Source organism: Ambystoma mexicanum, chromosome 8, assembly GCF_040938575.1.
Source record: "Ambystoma mexicanum isolate Mex_15411 chromosome 8, UKY_AmexF1_1, whole genome shotgun sequence".
Taxonomy (NCBI): Eukaryota; Metazoa; Chordata; class Amphibia; order Caudata; family Ambystomatidae; genus Ambystoma; species Ambystoma mexicanum.
This window is the reverse complement of record NC_090929.1, coordinates 789597710-789615903: the sequence shown is the minus strand read 5'-3', so window position 1 is coordinate 789615903 and position 18194 is coordinate 789597710. Positions and strand designations below refer to the sequence as shown.

The window sequence follows — 18194 nt, the reverse complement described above, 5'->3', positions numbered from 1 at the left end:
CATGGCCATTTTTTATTTATTTATTTATTTATTTTTACTGTGTGTTGCTTTGTGTGGCTCCCGTAGGCATCCACTGTGTATTCCAGCTGGGCACATGCAGGCTTGTCCTGTCTTTGGGTTAGATGCTTGGGTTCCTGACACACACACCCCTCCTGCTTCCCCTTTCCATGGGCTTGCAAAGGGTGTGACCAAGTGACAGTAACTTACACAGTGACATTGGGCTCCCATGAGTTGTGTGGGCAGTCTGTAGTCAAAACTGTGTGTACATCCCTAGTCGGGATTTTTGTTCGATTCTCCACTGCATGGTGGATTGATATTTGCTTGTGCATCCATGTCTTTATCCTTATATACATGTAGCTTCTTCATGTCTTAACAAGCCCATCTCCTTTGCAGATGCAGTTCATGTTGTATGCAGTACACTGACACATTTGCCTGACAGCAACACTTTGCAGTTGGAAGGGGTCGATGTGCTGCCTTAGTCAGGTTGTGACACTTGCACTACTTGTTTTACTGTCATATATTGCCACTGTTTCATCCTGTACTGATGTTTTATGTTGCTGGTAAGTATTTATTCATGTGTGCTGTTTCTTATTGATTACCGAGAGCATATTGTCTGTGGCCTGTTTCCATTAGGGACAGTGCACTTTGTGACACTTGTGTCATGTGCTGTGCATTCATTTGGTTGCTTTCACATTGCATGTCATGCCATGGTGTGTTGGGTAGCTGAGATGGGGAGGGGTTGGGTGACACGGCACTGTTTTGATGTGGTATTTTGCAAAGGGGTAGTCGTTCATGCTGCATGAATGTGTGTCTTTTTGTGACACAGCATTGGGTATCTTTAAGTAGGTAGGGATGCACACAATGTAACACTTCCAGGTGAACAATCTCAGGCTGCTATGGTTGTGACAGTTGACTGTCCCTTTTGTCATCATCATTGTCAGCTGGTATGTGCCAGGGCTGTGCGCACTCCGCAGGGCTGGGATTTTAGGTGAAGTAATTTGCCACAAGTTGGGTATGGGCTGCCTCACCACGTGCCCTTTCACCTCCCATGCGCAGCGGGCGTGCATGTGGTTGGGGATGTGGGGCACCACCATGTCCACCAGCACGCCCCGCCGGGTTACAATGCTGTGCAGGACACATGCTGCCACTATGATCCTGCACACTACTGGGGCGCATATAGCAGCTGCCCACCAGAGCGGTCAAGGGAGCGAAAGCGTGACTTGAGCACTCCGAATGTGCGCTTCACTATGCCCTGGGTTGCAATATGGGCTCTGTTGTATCTTACTTCGGGTGGTGTGGTGGGGTTCTGAATTGGCGTCATCATGTAGGTGCTCAGAGGGTAGGCACTGTCCCCTGGGAAGGTGATGATGGCTATCATTAGTGGGGTTTTCACATTACTCAGTGTCTGACATGCATGCATGTGCAGAGGCATTTATACCCACCAATCAGCCATGTGTCGCCATGCCGCCCAGCTTCCAGGTCCCGATTTAGGGGTGACATTCTGAATATGAAACTATCATGGCTTGACCCTGGATAGTTGCCATATATTGAAGTGATGATTCCCTTGCCATCACATACTACCTGCACGTTGATTGAATGCCAGTGCTTGCGGTTTCGATAGATGTGCTCAGTGGCCCTGGGAGGACGTAGAGCCACATGGGTGCAATCAATGGCACCTAGCACTTTGGGGAAGTGTGCCACCCCGTAAAAGTCCTAGACCACGGCCTGCCTTTCTGCAGGTGTTCTGGGCATGTATATGTGCCTGCGGACTGAGGGGCGTGCAGTCATGATGGCCAACACCTGGTGTAGGCATCATGACTGCGTGGCCTATGACACACCCCCCACTATGGCACTTGTCCGCTGAAATGAACCAGTAGCCAAGAAGTGCAGTACATTGGGCCTCATTACACGGTAGGCAGTAAACCATGGCGCTATTGGCGCCATGGTTCATGCCGGTAATTTACCGGTACCGCCTTGGAGGAAAGGGGAATTACCGCCCTATTCCAAGGTTGCCGGGGCGGTAATTCCCCCTTCCACCATTGCCCTTCCCCATTCCCATTTTTGCCACATAGGGCTCTATGGGAATGGGGAAGGCGCTAATTATGGTACCACAAATTGCGGTACCGTAATTAGCTCCACTGGTCCCTTTGCGAGTTGGTTTTTAACGCCTGCAAAAAGCAGGCGTTAAATTCCCCAAACCGCAAAGGGACCTCGTAGTAAGGCGGTAAGGATTTACCGGTACCGGTAAAATACTGGTACCGGTAAACCCTTACCGCCTACCGTGTAATGAGGCCCAATAATTGAGCACCTTTTCCAAGGGGCTCAGTGCTTGCGAGCACAGGGTGGGTGATGTGAGGTCATCCTCACACTCCCTCACCAGGTCTAGGACTATGTGTGGTGGAAACCTGTACCTCCCATACACCTGGTCATCAGGCATCCCAAAAGGCTGGTCCTGGGTAAAAAGAAATGCGGGGCCTGGCTATCCTCCTCCTCCTGCGGTGTCCAATGACCACTGCTGCGAGGAACGGTATATTCAGCGTAGCGTCTGACCTTTTTTTGTTTGTTGTTTGCGCGCACTTTTATGCTGCGTGGGGCCGCTTATTCCTGCTTCCTGCTGGCGTACGTGTTTCCGGATTAGCGCATCTTTTTTGGTGCACACCTTTCCCCTGTTCGATTCCATGAATACGTGTTGTTAGCGCGCGTGTGGGCGTTGCGAGCATTTACCTCCTGTACCTCCCCCGTAACGCCCACTTTTCTTGCGTGAGCTGCACTATGGGCGCTTTCCCTGTGCGCGTAGCGCATGCCTTTTAGTGACATGTGCGCCCGCGTGCGCCACCCACGAATTTAGCGCACATCCCAGGATTTACACGCGCACTGAATTCCATGAATCAATGTGCGCGTCTTTGGCACACGTGCACTGCGATTTTCGCGCTTGAGCTGCGATTTTCCCACTTGCGCTCCCCTTTGCGGCGCACATTTATTCCATGAATTGGCCCCTTTATGTATTTTGCCATCTGCTCATTCACGTGACCATTTGTACAGAACCATCATATCTACTTGCACGTTACACTACCTTCACCGTAATGACACTGTCAACATTCGTAAATAGATGCTATACTCAAAATATGTTCCTGCCGAATTCCTTCCTTTTTTTCCTGCCTCATCTCCGGAAATCGAAACCTAACATACCTCTCCTTAAAAAGAACACATGCTCATTGTAAAACAGCCTTTAGGGGGAAGCATGTTTAGCTCCAAGTTCATATATTGTGTAGAAGCTTAACAAAAAAAGATACATAACTTGCACTGCAGTTCCTCTGTCCATGTGCCCCAAAGGTACCCTACAACCATCTCATAGGCCGTACACTTCCATTTCACGGCCTCGCAATAGAAAGATGGAATTTGTCAAAATTATGTAAGTACACCTTTACATCACATGTGTATTACGATTAACAGTTATTTACATGCTCCTCAGTATGCATATTTACAAACTTGCTCTACTGCTCACTTTAGCTCCATAGATTACACAGACCTTTGTGACGGCAATAAAATAACGCTGTTACACTGCCATGTCTCCACCATTCCTAGTAACTTGCAACTGTCATGGTACTTTCTTTAACTTCCATTCTTCCCCACCCCATCCAAATGCAGACATACAAGGCTCCACGAACATGGACTGCAAGTCGTACACTAAAGCACCTCACCTTCTATGCACTCGTACACTGGTACATTCCCTGTTCTGCCCTTTGTATGCCCTTTCACACAATTACTACGTCTACGCACCCTCAGTGTAGTATATGTTATAACCGACACAGGTGCACGCAGCGGTCAACCGGCACACACACATATGTACAACTCACATTTCTTTCAGGCATTTCTTACCAAAGCAGCTACTCCATTCTCCAGCAAGCCAAGGTATTTATTTATTTATCTATTACATTTGTTATACGCCCAGACCATGAGGTATCACGGCGTAGTTACAGACAAAGCAAGTACCATCTTGGTGTTAAGCAAATCATTAGGCCAGTTGATACAGGTTTGCATTTATACATTTTTATACAATTATATGCATTTATATACAGTGAAGATTGGGTAATTGGTCTGAGATGCTAGGTATCTGGGTGAAACGTAGAACTGGTTGAATAACCACGTTTTGAGTAATTTTTTTTATTGTGGGAAGGATGTTTCGTTCTTGATTGATAGGTAATGCATTTCAGTGCTTGGGAGCGAGTACTTTGAAACTGCTGCCCCCTGCTTTTTCTCTTTAGTATCGTGGGATTTCGAGGTTTTCGCTGTTGTTCGATCTGAGGAGTCTGGTATGGGTTTTCTTAGTAACTGTGTTGAGGAGGTATTTAGGAGCTTTGTTGGCAATGCATTTATGGGAGATGCTGAGGGCTTTGAATAGTATTCTGGCTTTGATAGGAAGCCAGTGGTTTTGTCTCCTGATATTGGAGATATGATCAGATTTTTTTATGCCTAACCCCCCTCCATTATGTTTCTTATTGTATTACCTTCTTTGTAAACACACTGACACATTGCATGGTGGGTCCAACTACACTCGCTACCACTGTCAACTTTTGTAAAAAAACAACACATGAAAACATCATCTAGTCCCAACACATTTTTTTCTGTGCACCCGTACAATCACTGTATTACCTACAAACCAGACACCAAGGTAGTGAGTTCAGATTTGGCGCTACGCACTAAGACACACGTCATTGTTCCTCAGCCATTCAGCTATTACCACATTATCCTTCCTGCTAAGTTTTGTCCTGTACGCAACAACTAATACCTGCTACTTACATGCGCTCTTATTCCTCTTTCTACTGAGATATGTTGCACCCTACTGTGCATGCCACCCCTTCCACATTCCAATAGACAGCTGTGGACCAACAATTAGAAGATTACCGTAAGCAATGTCTTTTCCATCTTTATTATCTGGGCCGACCACTATGGGTCGGTATGTCCACTTGCGGTTCCTGCTATTACGAAAACAACCTGCAAACCTTCATTCTATAAGCCACCGCAGAGGCACTGCATGCTACCTTCGCTACCTTTCATTTAGAGTCTGCCGGTCTGGAAACAACAGTGGTGGTAAACCCGCCGCCACCGTTGGTTCCGGGCCGGCAGATTATGAGTTCTACAGGCGGGAGACCCATGGGACTCCATGGGAATGGGGATTTACGGGATTCCGCTTCCGGAATTACCGGGTCACCAGGGTTGAATTGCCCCAGTATTTGCGGCAATCACAGAGGCAGTAATTCATTCCAAGTCCGGCAGCAACCTGATGGTTTTTACGGCTCGGTTATGCCAGACTTGGAATGAGGCCCAATGTCTTCTTCCACACTGACCACCAACCAGCACTACATACTCCTTTTCCCACTGTGCTACACAAGAACAGAAGAACATAATTGCACAGACAGCATTGGTCACTGTATTTTGTTTGCAAAATAAAAGAGCGGTGAATCCACTCTTTAATCGTACAGTCTGTCTGCGCAAGTCCACTTTTTCTTTTGTTTATGATGTTCCTATCCAGAGCTAGGTGCTCACATGACAGAGTGTGCTACGCTTGGCACGCACATAAAATTAATACCTGGAGTGCACACCGTGAGGAACGGCTGTCCACAAGTAAAGTCACAGACGCCAGTGACTGCTGCGATGGTGCATGCGGCACGGCACACAGGCATAGCTAATGGAAGCGATGCAAACATTATCATTGCACACACGTCAAGCTCCGCCCACTTCCTTTCACCAATCTGAACAAGTACGCCAAACAAAGGTAACAGTCAGATGGCCTGCCATCCTGTATGTAGCTCCACTCAATGGCGTTCATCATGTTGCCGGCTGCAAATTTATGTGTGTTCGAATTTACATTCTCCATAGTGTTCATATGTAATACTTATTAACTTGTGTCATGTCGCACTGCCTTCCTTCCTTCGTACTAGGTATTATGAGAGGTGTACCATACTGTAAATCAATTGTGTCATCTCAGTATGTGAATGGCAACAAGGCCAATAACGGTCACCATATTTACGTGCTGTCACTTCACACCACCTCTACTGGTATGGCACCTGCAAAATTTCCTCCACAACCATGCTGTGACAGTGAACACCCACAGTAGACAAATATATTTCCAGCCCTGTACGCTGGACTTACATATTAGTGTAAGAACTGACCCAAAGAAAGTTACATTGTTAAACCTACTTCGGAACCATGTCCACATTGTTCCATCAAACGCCCGTAGCCATCCACACATGGCAGTTCAAGCTTGCCACTCCCAACACAACATGGTACAAATGGGAGAAGGACATGTGGGGTAAGGGGGACAAATCCCCCCCCCCCAGTTTTTGTGTGTCCTGCCCTGGAGTCTGCTCATGTGCCATCATGTGTACTGCTGTGTGCAAACTTCAGAATCTGAAGTTTGCACGCAGCAGGCCCAGGACGTAGATTCTATCCGAATCCGCTGCAACCATGATGCAAAACTACAGTGGGAGAGGGGGAGGAGAACGACGCAGGACCATGAGCAAGAGTTGTTGACAACTCTTGCTCGTGCGTTCCCCTCCTCCCCCAACCTCGGGAATACAGCACGTGCCACTGCCAGCCCATCCCTGCCTGGAAGTGCGCAGTGCACTGCTACGCATCTTGCCAGCCTCCTCTCACCTTCAGAAGCCACTACAGCAGGCATTGACGCGTGCTGCTGGGCTTCCGAGAGTGAGTGAGCCTGCCTCGACGGTGACAGAGACTATCACTCAAAGTGTCTGCACCTCCATGGCCCTCAGGTATTCTTCCTTTAATTTGCCTGCTCCCAGAACCGCCTCGTGTTGCAACCACTTGCTTCCCTGATCTCTGGTTTAGACACCAGTGATCCTGTGTCCTTTCCCTTCCTCTCATCTGCCTTCTCTCTTCCCGCTGTCTTCTTCCTTCATGTCATTTCATTTTGGTAAATAATTCTGGAAGGTTTCTAACAACTCTATTGCGGCTGCCTCATGTTGAAACCACTCGCTTCCCTGCTCTCTGGTTTAGATGCTAGTGATCCTGTGTCCTTTTCCCTTCCTCTTATCTACCTTCTCTCTTCCCGCTGCCTTCTTCCTTCATGTCATCGCGTTTTGGTAAATAATTCTGGAAGGTTTCTAACAATTCTACTGCAGCTGCCTTGTGTTGCAACCACTCGCTTCCCTGCTCTCTGGTTTAGACACCAGTGATCCTGTGTCCTTTCCCTTCCTCTCACCTGACTTCTCTCTTCCCGCTGCCTTCTTCCTTCATGTCATCGCGTTTTGGTAAATAATTCGGGAAGGTTTCTAACAACTCTACTGTGGCTGCCTCGTGTTGCAACCACTCACTTCCCTGCTCTCTGGTTTAGACACCAGCGATCCTGTGTCCTTTTCCTTCCTCTCACCTGCCTTCTCTCTTCCCGCTGTCTTCTTCCTTCATGTCATCACGTTTTGGTGAATAATTCTGGAAGGTTTCTAACAACTCTACTGCGGCTGCCTCGTGTTGCAACCACTCGCTGCCCTGCTCTCTGGTTTAGACACCAGTGATCCTGTGTCCTTCCCTTTCCTATCAACTGCCTTCTCTCTTTCCGCTGCCTTCTTCCTTCATGTCATTGCGTTTTGGTAAATAACTCTGGAAGGTTTCTAACAACTCTACTCTGGCTTCCTTGTGTTGCAACCACTCGCTTCTCTGCTCTCTAGCTCAAACAGCAATGATCCTGTGTCCTTTCCCTTCCTCTCACCTGCCTTCTCTCTCTTCCCGCTGCCTTCTTCCTTCATGTCTTTGCGGTTTGGTAAATAATTCTGGAAGGTTTCTAACAACTCTACTGCGGCTGCCTCGTGTTGCAACCACTCGCTTCCCTGATCTCTGGTTTAGACGCTAGTGATCCTGTGTCCTTTCCCTTCCTCGCACCTGCCTTCTCTCTTCCCACTGCCTTCTTCCTTCATGTCATTGCGTTTTGGTAAATAATTCTGGAAGGTTTCTAACAACTCTACTGCAGCTGCCTCGTGTTACAACCACTCGCGTCCCTTCTCTCTGGTTTAGACACCAGTGATCCTGTGTCCTTTCCCTTCCTCTCACCTGCCTTCTCTCTCTTCCCGGTGGCTTCTTCCTTCATGTCATCGCATTTTGGTAAATAATTCTGGAAGGTTTCTAACAACTCTACTGCGGATGCCTCGTCTTGCAACCACTTGCTTCCCTGCTCGCTGGTTTATACGCTAGTGATTCTGTGTCCTTTCCCTTCCTCTCACCTTCCTTCTCACTCTTCCCGGTGCCTTCTTCCTTCATGTCATCGTGTTTTGGTAAATAATTCTGGAAGGTTTCTAACAACTCTACTGCGGATGCCTTGTGTTGCAACCACTCGCTTCCCTGCTCTCTGCTTTAGACACCAGTGATCCTGTGTCCTTTGCCTTCCTCTCACCTGCCTTCTCTCTTCCCGGTGCCTTCTTCCTTCATGTCATCGCGTTTTGGTAAATATTTCTGGAAGGTTTCTAACAGCTCTACTGCGGCTGCCTCGTGTTGCAACCACTCGCTTCCCTGCTTTCTGGTTTAGAAACCAGTGTTCCTGTGTCCTTTCCCTTCCTCTCACCTGCCTTCTCTCTTCCTGGTGCCTTCCTCCTTCATGTCATCGTGTTTTGGTAAATAATTCTGGAAGGTTTCTAACAACTCTACTGCGGCTGCCTCGTGTTGCAACCACTCACTTCCCTGCTCTCTGGTTTAGAAACCAGTGTTCCTGTGTCCTTTCCCTTCCTCTCACCTGCCTTCTCTCTTCCCGCTGCCTTCTTCCTTCAAGTCATTGTGTTTTGGAAAATAATTCTGGAAGGTTTCTAACAACTCTACTCCAGCTTCCTTGTGTTGCAACCACTTGCTTCCCTGCTCTCTGGTTTAGACACCAGTGATCCTGTGTCCTTTCCGTTCCTCTCACCTGACTTCTCTCTCTTCCCAGTGCCTTCTTCCTTCATGTCATCGCGTTTTGGTAAATACTTCTGGAAGGTTTCTAACAACTCTACTGCGGATGCCTCGTGTTGCAACCACTCGCTTCCCTGCTCTCTGGTTTAGACACAAGTGATCCTGTGTCCTTTCCCTTCCTCTCACCTGCCTTCTCTCTTCCTGCTGCCTTTCTCCTTCATGTCATTGGGCCTCATTACGACCCAGGCGGTAAGGGGTTTACGGCGGCGTAAACAGCGCCGACCCTTACCGCCTGATTCCGAGGTCCCTTAGCGCCATGGAGGACTTAACACCTGCTTTTAGCAGGTGTTAAAATCCATGGCGCTAAGGGACCTTGTTGTTAATTACGCCACCGTAATTTACGGTGGCGTAATTAACGCCTTCCCCACTCCCATTATGCCCTATGGGGCAAAATTGGGAATGGGGAAGGGTAAATGGGTTAATGGGGACTTACCGCCCCGCCAACCTCGGAATGGGGCGGTAAGTCCGCCAACCACCATGGCGTAAACGTAGTTTACGCCATGGTGGTAAAGGTACGACCCAGGCGGTAACTTACCGCCTGGGTCGTAATGAGGCCCATTGTGTTTTGGTAAATAACTCTGGAAGGTTTCTTACAACTCTACAGCCCAGCCACATTATGCATTTAGTTTCTGTGCTTTTTGGAAATTCGAATCCTGATGTATTTCTAACACTTCCTGTTAGAAACACACAAGGCAGGATCAAAAGGTATTGAAACGGAAGGAAAGAAACAGGTGCAAAACACGCCAAAATGTTCAAAATGCAATCAAAAGTCAAAATCCAGCCTGTAAACTAGAAGGAAGGATTACCACCTCTTGATAGGCCAAGAGACGAAATAATGAGCTCCAAAAGATGCATAAGTGCTCAGAATGCATTGAAAAATCCATTATTCAACATACAGGGCCTCATTACGACCCCGGCGCTAAACCATGGTGCGCCCCATTCCAAGGTTGGCGGGGCGGTAATTCCCCATTCACCATGGCCCCTTCCCCATTCCCATTTTTGGCCCATAGGGCTCAATGGGAATGGGGAAGGCGCTAATTACGGCACCGTAAATTACGGTGCCATAATTAGCTCCTAGGTCCCTTTGCGGGTTGGTTTTTTAACGCCTGCTAAGCAAAGGGACCTCGTAAACAGGCGTTAAGGGTTTAACGGCGCCGACACCTTTTACGGCACCGTTAACCCCTTAACGCCTGGGTTGTAATGAGGCCCATAGCCTGTAAACTACTAGTGAGGAACAAAACGTATTGAAGCGTATCAAAGACCAACAAAAACAGCTTCAAATCACCATTCTCTCGCGTTTTGCTAAATGCAAATTCTGGTGGATTCCCATTTCGTATTGGGTTTCCATGCTTTGTTACTTCGAATCTTGATATATTTAACAACTCTCTTCTCCCACACAAGGCAGGATCAAAATGTGCTGCTGTTTACAGTCTTTTTCACTGATGAAATCTTCAATGCATTTTAAGCTTTTCTGAGTGTTTTGGAGCTTGTATTTCCCATCCTTTGATCCATCCATTCAACACATGTGCATACTCCCTTGTAGTCTTCAGGCTGGATTTTGAATTACATTTTCAATGAATTTTGAGCATCACATGTATGTGTTTTTAGGAGCTAGTTTGTCCCTCTCTCCTCCTATGTGTCTAAAGGCTAGTTTTTCACTGATGACTCTTTGAATGGTCTTGGTCTGGAGCTGTTTTTTCCCCCCACTGAATATTTCAATACATTTTGATCCTGCCTTGTGTTTAGAGGCTGGAGCTTGAATGATGACATTTTCAAAGCATTTTGAGCATTTATGTTCGTTTCGGAGCTAGGTTTTTCTCGTTGAACCTCTCAACATGAACTGGTTTTTAATTCCGTTGAAACTGAATACATTTTGATCCTGCCTTTCAACGAAAGAAACAACCTGGATGGGCTGACAAAACGCTGCCACTCCACTACTGAACGGCCCCAGTATGCATGCACACCCTAGACTTTCAGAAACGCCTGCATCCACACAATTTCATGGAACATGTGTGGCATGGTGCATGCCAGCAGAAGTGTCTGGCTGCTGCATGAGTGCAGCACTGGTAACAGAACTGTGTTCACCTCATTGTCTGTGTCGAGGAGTTGTGAGTGCAAGCATAGTTGAGTGAACACACATGGAAGTGTGAGTTAGGCTATGTTATTGGATTTATTAGAAGCACTGCTGCTATTTGCATGGTCTCTTGATGTTCTGAGATATGTAAGGGAACATGGTTGGCTTTTGTTAGTACTCACAGCATGAAACAGTGCAAGATTGCTTTGATGCTGTATTGATGCATGCAGGCTCTAGTGTATTTGTATGTGTTTTGTGTCAAGGATACTTGATGTATTTGTATCGAGAGATGCGCTTTATGCTTTGCTAGAGCGAGGTTGGTGGACTAATACTGTGTTTTCTCTTGTTTTATACAGTGATGATATATGTGATTTAATACGTACTGCTATTTTAATTGTACGAAAAAGTCGAGTTCTTTGACTAAAAAACAATAAATAAAAAAAAGTCCCAAGGTGTCCCCTGTCCCCCCAGACTTTATGGGTCTCCTACGGCCCTGATGGTACACCATTTAGAGCAATCCCTATAGCATCTGCAATACACTCCCGAACCCCAATAGGTTGTCACCTGCGAACCGACCACACAACTGTTTATGTGTTAGTATCTGCGTACAAGTGCCATGTCGCAAACATTACGTACTAAAACAAGCCTTGCACTTTCTTACTGCACTCCCTGAACTGAACCTCTGTTCACGTCCACACCCCTCCGAACACAAATTATGTCTTCCCCTTTATGACCTGCACCATGTCCTCCACATTAATTCTGCAAAGGCGCGGATCTTATGGCACTTACATATTTATAAGTGTATTGTATAGCACAAGGTAAGCATATAATTTACTGCCTACAAGTACGTATAGATACAACAACATACTCAAACAAGACAACATTCTCACTATAACTTGTCCCCCCCGGACGAAACCTCGCCCAACTTGGTGAAAAAATTCAGAACCGTCCATATACATTTTTTGCAAGGTTTGGTGATGATTCGTCAAGGGGGAGCGAAGTTATAAGCTTCCGACAAAGTGCTCTTCCTATGAGTTTAGCAACTTAACCATAACTACACGGCCGCTACCGTGGACCGTGTCAAGTTGCTGTTTCCATAGGAAGAGCACTTTTTGGGCAGCCTATAACTCCGCTCCCCCTGGACGAAACCTCACCAAACTTTGCAAAGAAAGTATATGGGCCACTCTGGTTTGGTGATGTTTGGTCCGGGGGGGGGAGTTATAGGGGGGTCCCAAAACATCTTTTTTTCCCATAGACTGAATGGGGGAAAAACTTTGCACGCGGCTACAGGCCAAACTGCTGGACGGATTTGCAAGCTCAATGGGAATGGGGAGGGCGCAAATAATGGGCTCACGCATGTCAAGCCCGTTATTTGTGGCCAGGTCCCTTAGCGGGTCCCGTCCATAACGGCTGGTCAGACCTGCCGTTACTGGCAGGACCCGCTAAGGGACCTTGTAGTAGGGCATTAAGGGATTACCGGCACCGGTCTCCTTACCGGTGCCCGGTATCCCTTACCGCACACCGTATAATGACCCCCTCTGATTCTTCACCTATTAAGATCTAGGGATATTTAACATATAAGGCCTCATTACGAGGCTTGCGCTAATGGAATGAAGGGGGCCGGTACGGGACTGGCCCCCTTCATTCCGTCAGGGATGATTACAAGCTTCCCATCGCGGGACCCGGATCGGACGCCTGGTAAAACCAGGCGTCCTTTCCGGGTCCCACGAGGGGAAGATGGAGATAACAACGGGACACTTATAATGTGCCCATTGTTACCTCCATCCCCATTCCCATTGAGCCCTAGGGGGGCTCAAATGGGACTGGGCAATGGTTCCTGCAAGGAGGACTTACCTGGTCCTCCTATGTCGGAGTGACCTGGTAAGTCCCCATTGCAGGATCCCAGAAAAGGAGCCCGGTTTGGAGGCAGCATGGAGCTAATAGCTCCATGGCTACCTCCAAACTCGTAATCAGGCCTGTGTCTTATTCAAAAGAAGTGGGCTTCATTCCGAGTTTGGAAGTAACCACGCCGCTATTTGCGGCATGGCTGCCTCCAAACTCGTTCCGATTCCGCCCTGGTGAATGGAGCAATTACCGGTCCATTCCAAGGTTGGCGGGACCAGTAATTCCCCATTCATCAGGGCCCTTCCCCATTCCCATTTGAGCCCCCATAGGGCTCAATGAGAATGGGGAAGGCGCTAATAATGGTACCGTAAATTACGGTACCGCTATTAGCACTAAAGTCCCTTTGCGGGTCCTGTCCTTAACGCCTGCTAAAAGCAGGCGTTAAGGAAGGACCCGCAAAGGGAACTCGTAGTGGGGTGGTAAGGGTTTAATGGCACCGGTCTCGTTACCGGTGACCGTTAACCCTTACCGCCCTACTCGGAATGAGGCCCACTGTTTTAGTACATGGAGAGGTGCCTTTGCCAATGTGCCAGGTCTTTTTTTCAGGGATAATTAATGTAGCTGAATGCTTGGCTAATGGCAGTTGTTCTAGAAAGTTACATTTGTTCTAAAGCTACAAAGAATGTGACAGATTCTAATGTTTTATGAACATGCAAGTTACATTTTCTGCAAAAACATAGGGGGCCTGATTCGCAAAGCGTTTCACTCGTCTCAAAGAAAACTAGGACATGGATGCAAGTATCTCTGATTTGCACCTGCTACAATAGACTTCATTTACAAAGCCAAAAACCAGAGTAAATGATTTGCACCATGGTAAAAACCAGGTATACCTTTGCAGATGCACCTTTATTTACTTATATATGTATTGTGCATTTGTAAGGGGCTTATATAGCAAGTAAATTGTGTTTCAAAGCTCCCACAGGGCAATAGGGAGGAAACGAAATTCAATTAAAACGATGAAGGATAGAGGCGGAGCTACTAAGCCTTGTGAGCATTCAGAATGTGCAAGTGCAAAGAGAGAGGAGAGGGGAAAATGGAGTGGGGCTAGGTGCTAGGTGTGTCAGGAGGGAAGTGCTCGGGAGTGAGGAGCTGAAAGTGCCAAGTGGAGGAAGTGCTAGGGAATGGTCTGTTGCCAATAAATAAATAAGTGCAGGCCTGCGGTGGTATTGGCCAGTGGGTGCCAATGCAAGTGCTGGGTGCGGGCGGAGGCTGAAGTCATTAATTTGACCAAACTTTGTCAAATATTAGGACATTTATGTTCCCACACATTTGGACCAACACTGTGGGCCTCATTATGACCCTGCCACTCCAGAAACAATGGTGGCCGTAAACCCGCCGCCACCGTTGTTTCTGGACCGGCAGATTACGAGTTCTGCAGGCAGGAGATGTCACACCCGCCAGGTCTGACCTGGCGGGAGTAACGCCACCCGCCTGATGACGGAAATGGAAACACTGGTTCCGTCATGGACGGAACCAGTGTTTCCATTGTCCCCATCCCCATGGAGTCCTATGGGCCTCCATGGGAATGGGGATTTACGGAATTCCGCCTCCGGAATTACCGGGTCACTGGGGTTGTAATGCCCCGGTGATTCCGGCAATCACGGAGGCGGTAATTCATCCCAAGTCCGGCAGCAACTTGCCGGTTTTTCCAGCTCGGTTACCGCCGTACCTGGAATGAGGCCACTAGGGCCTCATTACGAGGCTTGCGCAGAAGGAATGAAGGGGGTGGGTACGGGACCGGCCCCCTTAAATCCGTCAGGGCTGATTACAAGCTTCCCATCGTGGGACCCGGATCGGACGCCTGGTAAAACCAGGCGTCCTTTCCGGGTCCCGCGAGGAGAAGAGGGAGGTAATAAAGGGCCAGATGTAATCTGCCCGTTATTACCTCCCTCCCCATTCCCATTGAGCCCTATGGGGGCTCAAATGAGAATGGGGATGGGTTCCTGCAAGGAGGAATTACCGGGTCCTCCTATGTCGGAATGACCCGGTTATTCCTCATTCCAGGAACCCGGTAAAGGAGCCCGGTTTGGAGGCAGCCGTGGAGCTAATAGCTCCATGGCTACCTCCAACCTCGTAATGAGGTCCATAATGGGGGTCATTCCGAGGTTGGAGGTAAGGGAAAAACGATGCCGGTAAAGGATTACCGGCATCGCTTTCCGCTACGGGCTATTCTGACCAACCAGACCATTATTTACAGCACCATAAAGTACGCCTCATTCCGGGTTTGGAGCTAACCATGGAGTAATTAGCTCCATGGTTGCCTCCGAAACCGTCCCAAATCCGGCATGGTGAATGGAGTAATTACCGGTCAATTCCAGGATTGGAGGGACCGGTAATTCCCCATTCACCTTTTGCCCTTCCCCATTCCCATTTCTGCCCCATAGGGCTCAATGGGAATGGGGAAGGAGATAATTACGGCACCGTAAATTACGGTACCGTAATTACCTCCGAAGTACCTTTGCGGGTCCCGTACTTTACTCTTGCTAAAAGCAGGAGGTAAGGAAGGACCCGCAAAGGGACCTCGGAATACAGAGGTAAGGGATTACCGGCATCAGCACCCTTACCGGTGCCGGTAATTCCTTACCTCCAACCTCGGAATGACCCCCAATGCCGTAAATAACGGTCTAGGCGCGCGCGCGACACACACCATGCCGATATTAGCAGCATGCCGTAAAAGAGAGCTGATCCCAAGTAATGCGGACATGCAAATATCAGCCTCTTGATAGCCGAAAAAGACCTTGGGCCTCATTACACGGACGGCGGTGGACCGGTCCATGCCGGTAAAATACCGGCACCGCCTTGGAGGAAAGGGGACTTACAGCCCTATTCCAAGGTTGGTGGGGCGGTAATTCCCCCTTCCCCCATTGCCCTTCCCCATTCCCATTTTTGCCCCATAGGGCATAATGGGAATGGGGAAGGTGCTAATTACGGCACCGCAAATTGCGTTACCGTAATTAGCTCCCTGGTCCCTTTGCGGGTTGGTTTTTAACACCTGCAAAAAGCAGGCGTTAAAGTGTCCAACCCGCAAAGGGACCTCGTAGTAAGGCGGTAAGGGTTAACGGTCACCGATACCATTAACGGTGACCGTTAACCCTTCCCGCCGTCCGTGTAATGAGGCCCCTTACCGGCATGGGGTAAATACTGGCATCTCTGAGAAGGTGTTAAGAACCCTGAGCAGTGTATTAAAGTGCCACAGGTGCACACAATCAACACAGGTGGAGGCAATGGAGTCAGGGCCAGTACAAAAGGAGCACACCCACACACCACACCCCCTCCGATACCAATAGTGGTAGCATTACTGGAGCTGGAGGCCCTGCTTGCAAGGCCTCAACAACAACAGCAACAACAACAGGCCCCACCACAGAGGAGACACAGGAGGAGAAGGAGGGTGAGACAGGCCCAGCATGCCCCACCAGTGCAGCCACCGTTACCACGCCAGCAGCCCCCAATCCCTCGCATCAGAGCCACCCCTTCAACCTAACACCTGAGCAGATCCACACCCTGTACCGGCTTGACCGTGACACCATCACCACCGTAGGGGACCTACGACACAACGACATAGTGAGCCTCATAGAAATACGCACCGCCATCCCCCCTCTACTGAAGGTAGTGTCTGTGCTGCACTTCCTTGCCACAGGCACCTCTCAGCTCAGAGTGGGGCACATGCATGGCATATCACAACCCTTATTTTCCTGGATACTGAACCAAGTGCTGGATGCCCTCTTCAATCACACAAGGGACTACATATCCCTACCACGGACTCCCCATGAGATATTCGATACAAAAGTTGCCTTCCATGCACTGGCATGCATGCCAAATTGTGTAGGTGCCCTTGACTGCACCCACATGGAGTTGGTGGTCCCGCATGCCATGGAGGTGGTGTATCGCAACCGCAAGCAATACCACCGCATCAATGTGCAGATGGTATGCAACGCCAGCAAGATCATCACACATTGCTGTGCCCGATATCCAGGATCAACTCATGACTCTTTGGTACTGCGGAACTCCACGCTACCACGCTTCATGGAGCGATATGCTGGATGACGTGCCTGGCTGCTTGGTGAGTTGCCTGACTCGGTCATGGCAGTGCATCGGGGTTGTGAAGTGGGTGGCTGCATTCTCCATCTGGGTGGGAAGGGGGGATGCATACTCCACCTGAGTGGGAAGGGGGGGACGCATACTCCACCTGGGTGGTAATGTTGACTGATTAGTGCAGAATGACAAATATGGTACTGACTACAGCCGACACTCCCTACTACCAAATCTCACAGGACACAACACATAAATGATTTTACTCCAACACTGCTGCATGCCTATACAATGCACGTGCAATAAGAAGTCAGTGCACACCATGACCCATCTCGAAGATGCAACACACTCCATCAGTCCATTGCACAGGACACATAGCAAGGCCAGAAATGGGGTAAATGCATCCAGGGACATATGCGTGTGGACAGAAATTACCTGCTGCCATGTGAAACTAGTACAGTTGTCCACCATGAATGTACGAACACTTACCTTCATTCCCTTCTCATGCAGGTGATGGTGCCTATCCCTTGAAGCCATGGCTCATGACCCCTGTCCGAAACCCACAGAACAGGCATGAGGAGGACTACAATCTTTCCCATACCCGTACACGTGTGGTGATTGAGCAGACCTTTGGCCTGTTGAAGGCACAATTTCGCTGCCTCAGCCGGTCGGTTGGGGCACTCCTCTACAGCCATGAAACGGTGTCCAAGATCACCATGGCATGTGTAATGCTGCACAATATGTGCATCCGTTGGACCATGCCCCTGCCCCCTGACATGGAACTGCTACCACCTGATGATGATGAAGGGGTGGAGGAAGATGTGGCAGGACATCATCACGGTGCAGATGCATATGAGGGACGTGCCGTGCGGCAGTCATTGATTGGACAATATTTATGACACACAAGTCAGCAGAGGGTGTCATGATGTGAGGACATAGGGCACTGGGTATGGGGATACATGTACACTATGCACGGTGAGATATTAAATGACACATGCGCAATGATGAATGTCCACTCTGGTTTTTCTTTGCAACACAACCGGTGTATTAAAAGTGAAAATATCTAAGTGAAAAGAACAAACCCTACACCACCCTCACCCCCATTTCCCCTCCCCCACAACTCCCCCACACACCGTTACCCCCTCCCCCTCCCCCCACAACTCCCCCACACACCCTTTCCCCCCTCTATCTCCCCCCACAACTCCCCAACGCTAGTCCCATAGGGTCCACG

The 18194-nt window shown here is 48.7% G+C and overlaps 1 protein-coding gene across 2 annotated transcripts in view; it reads right to left on the bottom strand.

The window, feature by feature from the left end:
• LOC138472450 (polycystin-2-like protein 1) overlaps window positions 1–18194 on the bottom strand; it is a 2384383-nt gene that overhangs the window by 2296367 nt on the left and 69822 nt on the right. The gene's annotated exons all lie outside the window — the stretch shown is intronic.